Genomic DNA, 13,030 nt, shown 5'->3' with positions numbered 1-13,030 from the left:
ACGGGAGACACACCTTTTCTCTGGGTGTTTGGGTTCTTCTTAACCCAAGCAGTCTGTCTAGCTTAACTCAGTTTTTTCATTTGTCTGCCTATCACCTTTTGGGTACAGCTTTATATTCGGTTCTCCTGCTGGCGTTACCTGCTGGTGATAGATTCATTAGGATGTTCTGATATTCTATTGATGTTTGGAGCCAGTCTGCTTAGTTTTTTCACTTTTCTGTTTCTTTGCTATACTTTGCACCTATCTTCTGTTTATCATTAGGAAATGTGCAGTATATTTGTTAACAGTACATGCTTTATTCTTTGTTTGGTATTTAATTATTTACTTTACTCAAGCTGGAATCTTTCCTTTATTCAGCACACTTCTCCTCTTGTAGGTAATTCTCACACTGCTCTGCCCTTCGATTCTTCAGGAGGAAAGTGAAGCAACTCGTCGGCCTTTTAGGAAGTTTAAACCAGAGTTGCCATCTCCTAGTCTGTGGTTAGTTCTACCTCTGCACCTGCAGACATCACTAGCGACTGCAGAATCAGGATATCTTGTTTGCAGGATCAGTTGCCGTTTTTAGTGTATAATCTATTTTCCCGAGTGAGTTGTTTCCAGGCATAGCTATACTAGGAGCTAAGGACATTCAGGATGACACACCGTCGAGTGGGGCACCATTGAGTTACCTTTGGGTGCCAACCTCCATGGTCAGAAGGGATAAACCAGGAAACTAAGGTCAGAATAGGGCTTTTATCAGACTGAACAGGGATTTGTCTGATTTAATAATTATAGTAAAGCAAAGAAAACTGGAAAGAATAAAAAGCTCAAATAGGGTCTTATCTGGGTTAAAATTGTTAAGAGAACATGCACAGTGGTTTGTCGCGATGGAGAAGTTGTAAAACTTTGAAATGCATTGACAAATAAACCTATTACATTTGGATTCTCTTTATACTTCTTCAACAGTAGTGCAGAATAACCTATTTGTTTCCAGGTTTAGGTATTAGTCTCCCTGTGTCATTCGTTGCCTGCAAGTGCTTGTGCAGTCATAAGGTCATACACCTGAACTAGATAGGTAAATCTGTTGCAATCTGTGTAGGAATATAACTAAATACTTAGGGATATTTTTCATTTAAAAATTACAACTTATGTAAGAGCTCTAAAATTAGTTGTCTCCTACTCGTAAGTTAGGATGGGTTCACCTGATCAAGTGATGTTACAACAAGAAAAATGGAGTTTGAAAGAAAAACTCAACCCAGCTTAGCAACTCTGTAGCTCTATGCCTTATTGGGTTCAAGATATTGGGGTCATGTGCTAAGTCAGCTGTGTCATCAGAGCTATACATCATTCTCTTCATGCTTTCCTTACCATATCTGACAAACCCTTCCCCACTACTGACAAAGTTAAACTATTGGGGGACCTTAATGAGTATGACGGTTGTGTTTTAAACCCCTTCATGATCCAGGGGTTTTAATTTTTTTTTGTTTGTTTGTTGTTGTTTTTTTTTTCATTTTCTTTTTTCCTCTCTTTCCAAGAGTCATACATTATTTTTCAGTCCACATTACCTTTTTAGGGTTAGTTTTTCTGAACCTGTTGTACTTTTAAAAGACACCATTCATTTTATCAATTATGCAGATACCAAACATGTATAAGTTTTCCATTTAAGTTGTAAAAAAAAGTCGGAAATTTGTAACTACATTTTTTTTTCTTGTGTCACCATTTTCACAGACATTTAATGCTTTAAAGTTTCGGGATGTGGGGCTGTGTGAGGGCTTATTTTCTGCACCTTGTAATTCTGGAGTTTCAATTTTTTTCTCATTACACTGTTTACCAATTAGATTAATTTATTTTACATTTTGATAGATCAGACTTCTACAAAGGTAACGATACCAAATATATGTATTTTTTATTTTTTTTTAATTGCTTTCTTTTTATTAGGGCAAAAGGGGGTGATTTGAACTTTTGTATTTTTTTATTGTTTTCATATTTCTAAAGACTTTTTTTGACTTTCTACTCTGTTTAATATTCCCTTTAGTAGACTTGAAGTGTCGATCATATGATCGCTTGTGATTTACATAGCTGTGCATCAGTATTTCTATGTATAGTAAAAATCATGATCTCCTATGAACGCCAGCTACAGGCTGGATTTCACAGGAGAGTTGTCATGACAAGGGCAGAGGTGTTCAGTAGACCCCCGCCTGTCATAGCAACCCATTGGTGCCCCATGATCACTTCACCCCTGCTGATGCATGTTAAAAGTTAACAGCCCAGGACTCCGCCCTGTTAGCAAGTTAACAGCCCTGGACTCCGCCCCACCCGCAGCTGTTAGAGAGATATGATGGCTGAATAATCAGCAATCATCAGCCGGGAAAAGATGTGAGCTCAGAGTGTGAGCCCGCATCAAAGTCAGGGACGCGATATATGACGTGAATGTACATCATATGGTGTGAAGGGGTTAAATAGCTGGTAAAAGTCCATTAACTTTTGACTCGTTAGCATGTGAATAGATTATATAAAAAAGTTTTCTGAAAAGTAACATCAGGCAACTGTGCACAGAACACCAAAACCCGGTACTTCCAAATTTTTAAGTTCAGAACTCAAATAGTTTTAAGGAGATTTTCTCATCTTATTAAAGAGTAAAATTACAAAATTCTGTTAAAAACAGGTAACTTTGCAATGTACTATTTATTAAACATACCTCTATTCTTAAGCACAGAGGGATTCTTATTTGTATAGTTTATAGCTTGTTGCCAAGATGTGGCTTGCTTCCTTTGCTCAATGAGCGTTCTTACATGTTGGCTATACAGCTTGCTAGTCATGCTCTTATGCTTGAATTATTACTATATTGAGCCAATATCAGTGTCTCTGTGCTCCTCCGATGCTTCAGAGGCAAAGCTGCGTATGCTAATAGCATTAGACAGGGCACAGTTCGGGTCAGTGGTTCATCGAGTCCGCCAATCCCAACTGTGAATAATCAGGAGCAAATCACCCCTCCCCCGCCTTAAACAAGAGGATGGTAGGATTTGGGGCAGCATCTTCTTGAAGCTAGTAGGATCCATAGACCACCCCTTTAAGTCTTATTCAGACAAGGTGTGTGAACTAATGAGGTTATCATTATACGAGTCAACTTGACTTTTTTTTTTCTGGACAATTTATGAAAAAATCACAGACAGATAATATATTTACAGACACATTGGAAAACCATAAAAAATCATTATGATTATAAGTGATATATGTCTAGAACCCATAATTGTGATATGTAGACATCAGCTGCATTCACTGTAAACTGCAAAGTTGTGAAAACTTCATTCTTAAAAATGTGTATAAATTTCTTCAGCTTCTAAAAATTCACAGATGCCTCAAAAAAAATTTACGGACAGAGAAAAACAGTGCTCAATTTTTTTTACAAACTGTCCTATGATTTGACAGTTGGCAACCCTCTCCTCTTAGCAAAATACAAATGGATCACATCCTCCTGGCACTAGTTCACACCATTTTCCTTTTGCCTTTAAAAAGAAAAGTTACAAGAGAAAGGACCAGAGTAAATCCTCCTCTCACCAAACTGCTGATTTTGCAATTAGAAACCATCAAGTGGTGGCTGAGAAGTTCATGGCTGTTTGGCTTCCAGTTCTTTTATAGCAGTTAGCTTTCACTGGCAATTATAATAGACTGGACTCATATTCAAACTACAGTATATACAACACCAAAAGGTCAAAAAAGCCAAAACATTTGTTGAGCTTTAATAGCAACTTAATTGTAAACTGTTTCATTGAACATAGCTACTACAGCATATTGTGCTCAAATCATCTATAGTCATTATTTTCAATTAATACATTTCCAAATTTTACATTTGGATACTATTATTACTCATGATCTACTGTAGTTAAAAATTCTGGATCAATTTTGTAAAAGTGGCACAAAAATGTAGGCTCATAAATTATTCAGGATAAGTTTCTGCGCTCAGGTACAAATCATGTATAGAGAACATGTTTGAAATGATGTATAGCATTTCTTATTTTACATTATGAAAAAGTACAACCACAGACCACAAACTCAATGTATTTGATACCACAAAGAGCTTGCACAATCCTGAAAGAAGCCTGTTCTGTGTGCACATTGTAGCTATGCGGCCCATAAACCAGTTATAAAAACACGATTTAGAGCCCCTTTGTTTGTATAACTGAAGATGTCATATATCAATTCATTAATAATCTGATATATGATGTCATTTAATAGAGCATAGCAAAATGTTAGTCTGTGGTGGTCGTTCTGCAAGGATTTGATCCTTGAACTGCTTTAAAATAATGAACATAACAGCATTTATTGTTTATTGTTACATCTTTATATACAATCATGAGAAAAACGAAGTACACCCTGTATTAACTCTATGGTTTTACGAGTCAGGACAGAAATTAAAAAAATATATCTGGTCTTTAGAAGGCTTTAAAATTAGGTAAGTACAACCGTAGAATAACAACTACATATGACAAACTATACTGTGTTGCTATATGTTTAACAAAAACAAAATGCAGAAGTATGTAAAATGTTCAGTACAGGGATTAAGAGGGGTATGCAGTAACCAATGCTTACTAATCAAATGCCATTAATTAATTGTTCAACAGCAAGTGTGGTCACCAGCTATATAAACAGAAATTTGGTAGTTTGCTGCTAGAATAAGTAGAAAAATGTTATGCCAGCTCACCAATTGTCATAGTCCAGTGTGCAGGAAAGTCACGAATCTCCGAATATTCGTGTGATGTTGAGAAAAACTAGCAAAAAAGATATTTCTAGCTCCTGGTAAAATTTCTTTAATCTTTATTCCATCATAGATTAAAAAATATCATTCTGATACAAAGCAGAAAGGTAGAACGCAACGTGTTTCGAATGGATGCAAGCATTCTTTGACAAATATCTGGAAATATCTTTTTTCTAGTTTGCTGCTATAGAATTCATATGTGTGTTAACACAATGTCAATGAAGAAAGACATCAGTAAGGATTTTAGTGAACCAATCTTTTCTGCCTATCAAATGGGGAGGTTTATAAATCAATTTCCAAGCAATTTGAAGTCCATACTTTTACAGTCTAAAATATCCTTACCATTATTATTTAGATGTCCCAGTCAAATCAGGCAAGTCCAGAATGAGCAATGCTCAGAAGAATTGCAAAAAACCCAAGAGCTACAGGTCAGAATACAAAGGCCTCAGTAAAGTGTGAAATGTTCAAGTCCATCACAGTACAATTAGAAAAAAAATTAGACAAGAATGGCATACTTGGAAAGGTTGCCTGAAGACAGCCTCTTCTTTCTAAAATAAGCATGGCAGCATGGCTAAAGTTTGGAAAAAGCATCTGAACACACAGCAAGAAGAACACAAGGTAGAGAACACAGCATATCAGTACAAACATGATACAAACTGTCACGCACAATTCTGGAAGGTTGATGATTTGGGCTTGTTTTGCAGCCGCAGTATCTCACATCTTGCAGGTATTGAGTCCACCATGAACTCATCCATAATCTTAATACCAAAGTAGTCTAGATTCAAATATGATGCCATCTCTCAGAAAAAGCTAAAATTGACTCTTTCCAACCTGGTTTGCATTCCTTACACTCCACTGAAGCTGCCCTAACTAAAATCTCTAACGATTTACTAATATCTAAATCTAATGGTCATTGCTCCCTGCTGATTCTTCTGGATCTCTCTGCAGCATCGGTGGTACCTGAACCCTGAAGCCACACCGGAGGTACCTGAACTCTAAAGTCGCACCAGAGGTACCTGAACCCTGAAGCCATTATGTCAGTACTAGATCCTGCACCTGTATCAGTTCTGGTTAGAATTCCAGAGACCGTACTGTTGGAGCCTGTTCCAGAATTCGAATCCAGCCCCATCTGTGACTTCGTGTTAGTATCCATTTTAGCTGAAAATCCAGAACCTGTGTAGTCTGAATAGAGTCCGAATCTTGTCTTGCCAGTTACTCTGAGATCAGTCTGTGACTGCAGGGTTGACCCCTGGGATAAGCAGCTGCAGTACTGGGGACTTAACCACTTAACCAATATCTCCAGAATCCGGTGAGGGTATTATTTGGCGAAGGAAAAGCCCTATCCGAAAACAGTCAGGTCATTTCTGAGCAAGTAGAGCTCCAGATAATAGCATTGCATATGGAGAAGATTGCCTTCCAGGTGCTGTCTGGTTTATTTCATCCACTTCTCTTAGTCGTCCATGGCTGAGAACTCAAGTGCACATCCTAGTCTGGAGGTCCAGTGAAGTGCTTCATTGAGGACAGTGAAGTCACGAGAGGTGTCTGGTCCCTGTACATTCAGTTCACCTGTCAGTGTAGCCATCTTCTCTACCAGGTCTGCTACTCATTGACTCGTTGGTGTGGACATCTCTAAAAGAAGAAAGTGGAGTCGATATCTCAACACAGTTCCGATGATTTATCCAATGACCTGTTCCAATGAACCTCCCTGCCTCGAGGATGTACAGTATATTCTTGGACACCAGCTTGAAGATGGATCCATAGAAGCTATTTTCGGTTTTCAGGTGGTTGGTTGATGAGAACATCAAGGCTGTGACATCTTCCAAGTCTCTACTATCCACCAACCAGGAGGAAGAACTCCAGTTTGTCTTTGAATCTTCGAATATGGTAGCTGGTCTTGCTGGACTTAGAGAGGCATCGTAACTTAAGGTTTCATGATACTACGCCTGCTTTGTCCTGCTCTAAGGATGTCTTTGTGGTGAAAAGCATCCTAATCATGAAGAAGGTGAAAGAGGTAATCTTTCTTCTAGTGGACTGTAGAGAACGTGAAGAGAAGTAATGTGAGTCCATGAAAAAGAGTCTGGGTCCACTTTCTGTGCAGAGAGCCCTCTCAAGCTTGAAGAAGGGGCATAAGAGGAGGTACTGTAATACCAATGTCTGCAGGTATGTTAGACTTGGGGGGTTTTCAAAAGTAAAAAAGAAATAGCGATTTGATGGCTAGTGTTTGCATCAGGTGCTTGGGTATGCACGGAGTATCGCAGATCCCCACATGGTTTTTTGGGGGGTGTAAAACAGCCATAAAACCTGCGGGCAGGGACTCATGCATGTCACTAGAGCAACCGTGATATTCGGTACATATCTGAGCACCTGATGCAAACTGTAGTAGTGAGCACTTGAAATGTTATTAAATTCTTTGTCATACCAGTGGGTTCAAAATGCTCACTATACCACTGGATAAAATCCTTGAGGGGTGTGGTTTACAAAACAGGGTCACTTGATTCCACTATTAGGAACGTAATTTTTTGTGAAAAAAAATGTTAATTTTTTCCTTCCACATTGCTGGAGTTCCTGTGAAGCACCTGAAAGGATAATAAACTTCTTGAATGTGGTTTTGAGCACCTTGAGGGGTTTACAAAACAGGGTCACTTGATTCCACTATTTAGGAACGTGAGAGGCTCTCCAAACGTGCCATGGCGTCCTCTAATTATTCCAGCAAATTTTACATAGAAAAAATCAAATGGCGCTCCTTCCCTCCCAAGTCCTGTCGTGTGCCAAAACAGTAAATTTTCCCCACAAATAAGGTATTGGCACATTCGGGAGAAATTGTACAACAAATTTTTAGATCCACTTTCTCCTGTTACCCTTGTGGAAATATAAAATGTTTAAGTCTGAACTTAATTTTTTGTGAAAAAAAATGTTAATTTTTTTCTTCCACATTGCTGGAGTTCCTGTGAAGCACCTAAAAGGATAATAAACTTCTTGAATGTGGTTTTGAGCACCTTGAGGGGTGCAGTTTTTAGAATGGTGTTACTTTTGGGTACTTTCTGTCATACAGGCCCCTCAAAATCACTTCAAATATGACGTGGTCCTTGAAAAAATGGGTTTGTACATTTTGTTGGAAAGTTGCTGGTCAACTTTCAACCCTTCTAACTTCCTAACAAATGGCATAAGAATTAATAGTTTGAAAATTTTGAAATTGTCAAAATTTTCATCAAATTAGTTTTTTTTCACAAATAAAAGCAAATCATATCGAAGAAATGTTACCACTATCATGAAGGACAATATGTCATCAAAAAAAAATCTCATAATCAGTGAGATCCATTGAAGCTTTACAGAGTTATAACCTGATAAAGTGACACTGGTTAGAATTGTAAAATTTGGCTTGGTCATTAAGGTCAAAATTGGCTCGGTTATTAAGGGGTTAATGGCACTCTATATTTGTTCTATACAGATATTGGCTTGTGACTGGTTCATGTCACGTTATATGAAAAATTTATTTATTATATTGATGGTTGGACCATACAATGCAAGCACTTTTTATCATTTACCTTTTGTGTCTCCGCTATTCCCTCATAGAGTAAGTTTATGAGCAGTGCCCTCACTCCTCTTGGTATCTGTTGAATTACTGTATATATACAAAGTCATAGTCAATAGTGTTGGCACCCTTGAAGTTGTTTCAGAAAATTAAGTATTCAAATATTTAGATGTTTTGTTATACACACGTTTATTTATTTTGTCAGTATTGGAATAACACAAAAAAAGAGAAAAAAAAGCAAATTAGACACAATTTCACACAAAACCATAAAAATGGACAGGACAAAATTGTTGGCACCCTTCCAAAATTGTGGATAGACAATTTTGTTTCAAGCATATGATGCTGATTCACCTATGGCAAGTAACAGGTGTGGGCAATATGAAAATCACTCCTGAAACCAGATAAAAAGGGGAAAAGCTGACTCATTCTTTTGCCTTGTGTGTCTGTATGTGCCACACTAAGCATGGAGATCAGAAAGAGGAAAAAGAACTGTTTGAGAACTTTATAACCAAAATTGTTGAACAATATTAACAATCTCAAGGTTACAAGTCCATCTCCAGAGATCTTGATGTTCCTATGTCCATGGTGTGCAACATAATCAAGAAGTTTACAACCCATGGCACTGAAACTAATCTCCCTGGACATGGACGGCAGAGAAAAATTGAAGAACACTTGCAACATAGGATAGTCCGGATGCTGGATAAGCAGCCTCAATCAAGCTACAAAGAAATTCAAGCAGTCCGCAGGCTTAGGGCGCATCAGTGTCAGTACAAACTATCCATTTACATTTGAATTAAATTAACCACTATGGCAGAAGACCCAAGAGGAAACCACTGACGACAGAGACATAAAAAAGGTAGACTGCAGTTTGCTAAAATATACATGAGTAAGCCTTCAAGGAAAATGTCTTGTAGACAAATGAGATGAAGTCAGAGATTTTTGGTAAAGCATATCATTCTACTATTTACTGACAACTAAATGAGTCCTACAAAAAAGAGAACACAGTACCAATGGTCAAATATGGTGGAGGTTCAAAGATGTTTCTGGGTTGTTCAGCTGCCTCTGTTAATGGGTGCAGTTATTTATTCCAAAGGGTGTACAGCCAAATATTAGGTTGAGGATGCCAACAGCTTTGTCCAGCCTATTTTTGAGTTTTGTGTGAATTTATGTCCAATTTACCTTTTTTCTCTGTTTTTTGTGTGGTTTCAGTACACACAAAGGAAACAAACATATGTATTACAAAACATGTGTAATTGCAATAATTCTCTGGGAGAAATACTTCATTTTCTGGAAAAATTTCAAGGGTGCCACACATAGTGTACTGCATTCAGCCCAAAAAGTTCTACTTTGATCTTATCTGACCAGTGAGCCTTCTTCCACATGCTAGCTATGTCCCCTACATGGCATATGTAAGGAGGTGATCTTATCCGATGAGGCCAAAGCAGTACTTTTTTGGCTAAATGATTATTCCAGGATGAGTTGTATTTATCAGTGACATTTTACAATTCATGCAATTGAATACTTAACTATAAGTTACTCTTTATGCTAAGAAATGGAATGCATATTTTAATGTTTTAAATGTCATGCTGTTCACATTCTGCCAAATAAAGTTTTTTTATTCTGTTGAACAGCACAATTATGACTTTAATCATGCAACTCCCTTGAGAGCGAGATGAGGAACTGTTTCTATTTAAAGCCACAGGAGGTGGACTAAAATGTGATTTTTTTTTCACCAACATTTGAGGCGCTGTCTTTTCTACTACTTGCTTCTATTTAAAGTCTCGCTCATTTATTTCAGTCATTGTAAAGGCATAATGTGGAGCACTAGAAAAGTCTATTCAATAGTGCTGGTTTGACCGCCTTGGTTAGAGTCCAGCTTCTTAGTCCTTTAGCAAAGCCACACAATCCAAGAGATCTGCACACCTCCATACACACACGTGTGAGACAAACAGGACTCATTTTACTCAGTGAACCACACCCAGGGGTGGAGATATGGTGAGCAGCCATCACTCCCAACCATAGGCGCAGCTAGGGTTTTGGTTCACTGTATAGTACCACCCACACAGTATACTGACCCCTTAGTAGCTCTCAAACTGTTTGATGGCTCCAACACTCTATGATGGCCCCCTCACTGTAATCTCCACACTGCATGATGGCCCCCTAGATAGCCTCCATATAGTATAATGCACCAGATAGTCCTCAATATAGTATAATGCACTCCCCATAGGCCTACTCTATATTGTATAATGCACCCCCATAGGCAGACTCTGTAGCATAAGGCAGCCCCCATAGGCAGACTCTATAGCACAAGGCAGCACCCATAGGAAGACTCTGTAGTATAAGGAAGCCCACATAGGCATACTCTGTAGTATAAGGCAGCCCCCCATAGGCAGACTGTACTATAAAGCAGCCCTCAAGGGCAGACTCTGTAGTATAAGACAGCACCCCCAAGCAGACTCTGTAGTATAAGGAAGCCCCCCATAGGCAGACCCTCTAGTATAATGCAGCACCCCATAGACAGACCCTCTAGTATAAGGCAGCACCCCATAGGCAGACCCCGTAGTATAAGGCAGCACCCCATAGGCAGACTCTGTAATAAGGCAGACCCCCATAGGCAGACTCTGTAATAAGGCAGCCCCCATAGGCAGACTCTGTAGTATAAGTAAGCCCCCATATGCAGACCCTGTAGTATAAGGAAGCCCCCATAGGCAGACTCTGTAGTATAAGGAAGCCCCCATAGGCAGACTCTGTAGTATAAGGAAGCTCCCATAGGCAGACTCTGTAGTGTAAAGAAGCCCCCATAGGTAGACTCAGTGGTATAAGGAAGCCCCCTCATAGGGAGACTCTGTAGCATAAGGCAGCCCCATAGGCAGATTCTGTAATAAGGCAGCCCCAATAGGCAGACTCTCTAATAAGGCAGCCCACCATAGGCAGACTCTGTAATAAGGCAGCCCCCCATAGGCAGACTCTGTAGTATAAGGAAACCCCCCATAGCCAGACTCTGTAATAAGGCAGCCCCATAGGCAGATTCTGTAATAGGGCAGCCCCCCATAGGCAGACTCTGTAATAAGGCAGCCCCCATGGGCAGATTCTGTAATAAGGCAGCCTCAATAGGCAGACTCTGTAATAAGGCAGCCCTCCGTAGGCAGACTCTGTAGTATAAAGCAGCCCCCATAAAAATAAATAAATACTCACCTCTTGTCTTCCTGGTTCCTCCGATGCAATGAGCACCCGCGCACATCCCCTGACTGCAGGCATTGGGTAGTGACATCATCGAGCCCGCTGTCAGTGTCAGCATTGGTGACATCAGACACTGACAGGGGGATGATGGGAGAGGGAGCATAACACTCCTTCTCTCATCAATGCGGTCAATTGACCCTGTGATGACAGGTGGGGGGCCCACTGAGGGTCCTGGGCCCCCTTGCCTGCTAAGGGACCCCATAGAGACCGACGGCAGAGCAGTGAGATCGATTGTTCCTGCTCTGCTGCAGAATGTAACTGTTTTGGCACAATGTGCACACGCTGATACAGTTACAGTAGAGTAGCTCCAGGTGGGCCCCCTCAGAGAGCGGGGCCCAGGGCAATGGCCCCCTTTGCCCCCGGTAGCTATGCTATTGCTCCCAACTCTTCAGCTGCTCACAGTAAATCTGTCATGGCCGATTAAGCACTTTTAATCCTATATATACACTAGAGCATTACTTAAGGTTTATATCACAGAGGACAACCACCTCTATGATACATATCTCCCATCCACTATGTGTCTGGTAGAAACCTTATATGACAAAAGCAAATTCATATACTGCTGTTTTAACCCCTTCATGACTTTTGATGTAAGTTTATGTCATGGTCAGATAGGAGTTCACAACCTTTGACGCAACTTACATCATGCCGATCGTGCGGGCACAAGAACCTCGTAAGTTATAGCTGATATTGATATCAAAGTTTAGGAGGCTGTGAGATGGAGGTGGCTCCCTCTCCTTTCTGAAAGGCATGCCTTCACAAGAGCCTGGTCATTGCCAATAGGAACCCGAGGTCGTAATGGTGACGTCCAGGTCTGCCAGCTATGTCAAGCCTGTTAGACCATGCTGAAAACATCATTCTGTCAGTGCAGTACCGATAGGTGTAATGCATTGCAACTCAATGCATTATACCAGCAATGAGAGCCATAAAGGGACTAAGTAAAATACATTTTTAAAAGTTTGAAAAAATATTTTTTAAACATTCAAAAATAAAAAATAAAAATGAAAAAAATATTAATCCAATAAATACATATATTTATGTAAAAACAAAAATAAACAAGTAAAAGTACACATATTTTGTATGGTCGCATCTGGAATGACCTCAACTATAAAACTGTCAAACTAGTTCACACTTCGGTGAACAAAAACTGTGGTAGAAAAACTATGCTTTTTCATCATACTGCCAAGCAAAATGTATAATAAATTTGATCAAAAAGTCTAAATAAAAATGGTATCTCTAAAAACTTCATCTAGTACTACAAAAAGCAAGCCACCATAGAGCTCTGTTAGCTGAAAAATAAAAAAAAACTATAGCTTTTAGAATATAATGATGCAAAAACAAATATTTTTTCTAAAAAATATTTTTTTAAACATAAAAAAATTATATAAATGTGATATCACTGTAATCATACTGACCCGAAGAATTAAGCTGTCTTATCATTTTTACCACATGGAGAATGGCATAAAATAAAATCCCAAAAAATAGAAAGCAATCAAAAAAGTTAAGTGCCTGAAAATGGTACT

This window comes from Ranitomeya imitator, chromosome 1, assembly GCF_032444005.1.
Source record: "Ranitomeya imitator isolate aRanImi1 chromosome 1, aRanImi1.pri, whole genome shotgun sequence".
Classification (NCBI taxonomy): domain Eukaryota; kingdom Metazoa; phylum Chordata; class Amphibia; order Anura; family Dendrobatidae; genus Ranitomeya; species Ranitomeya imitator.
Note: the sequence above shows the minus strand (reverse complement) of the source record.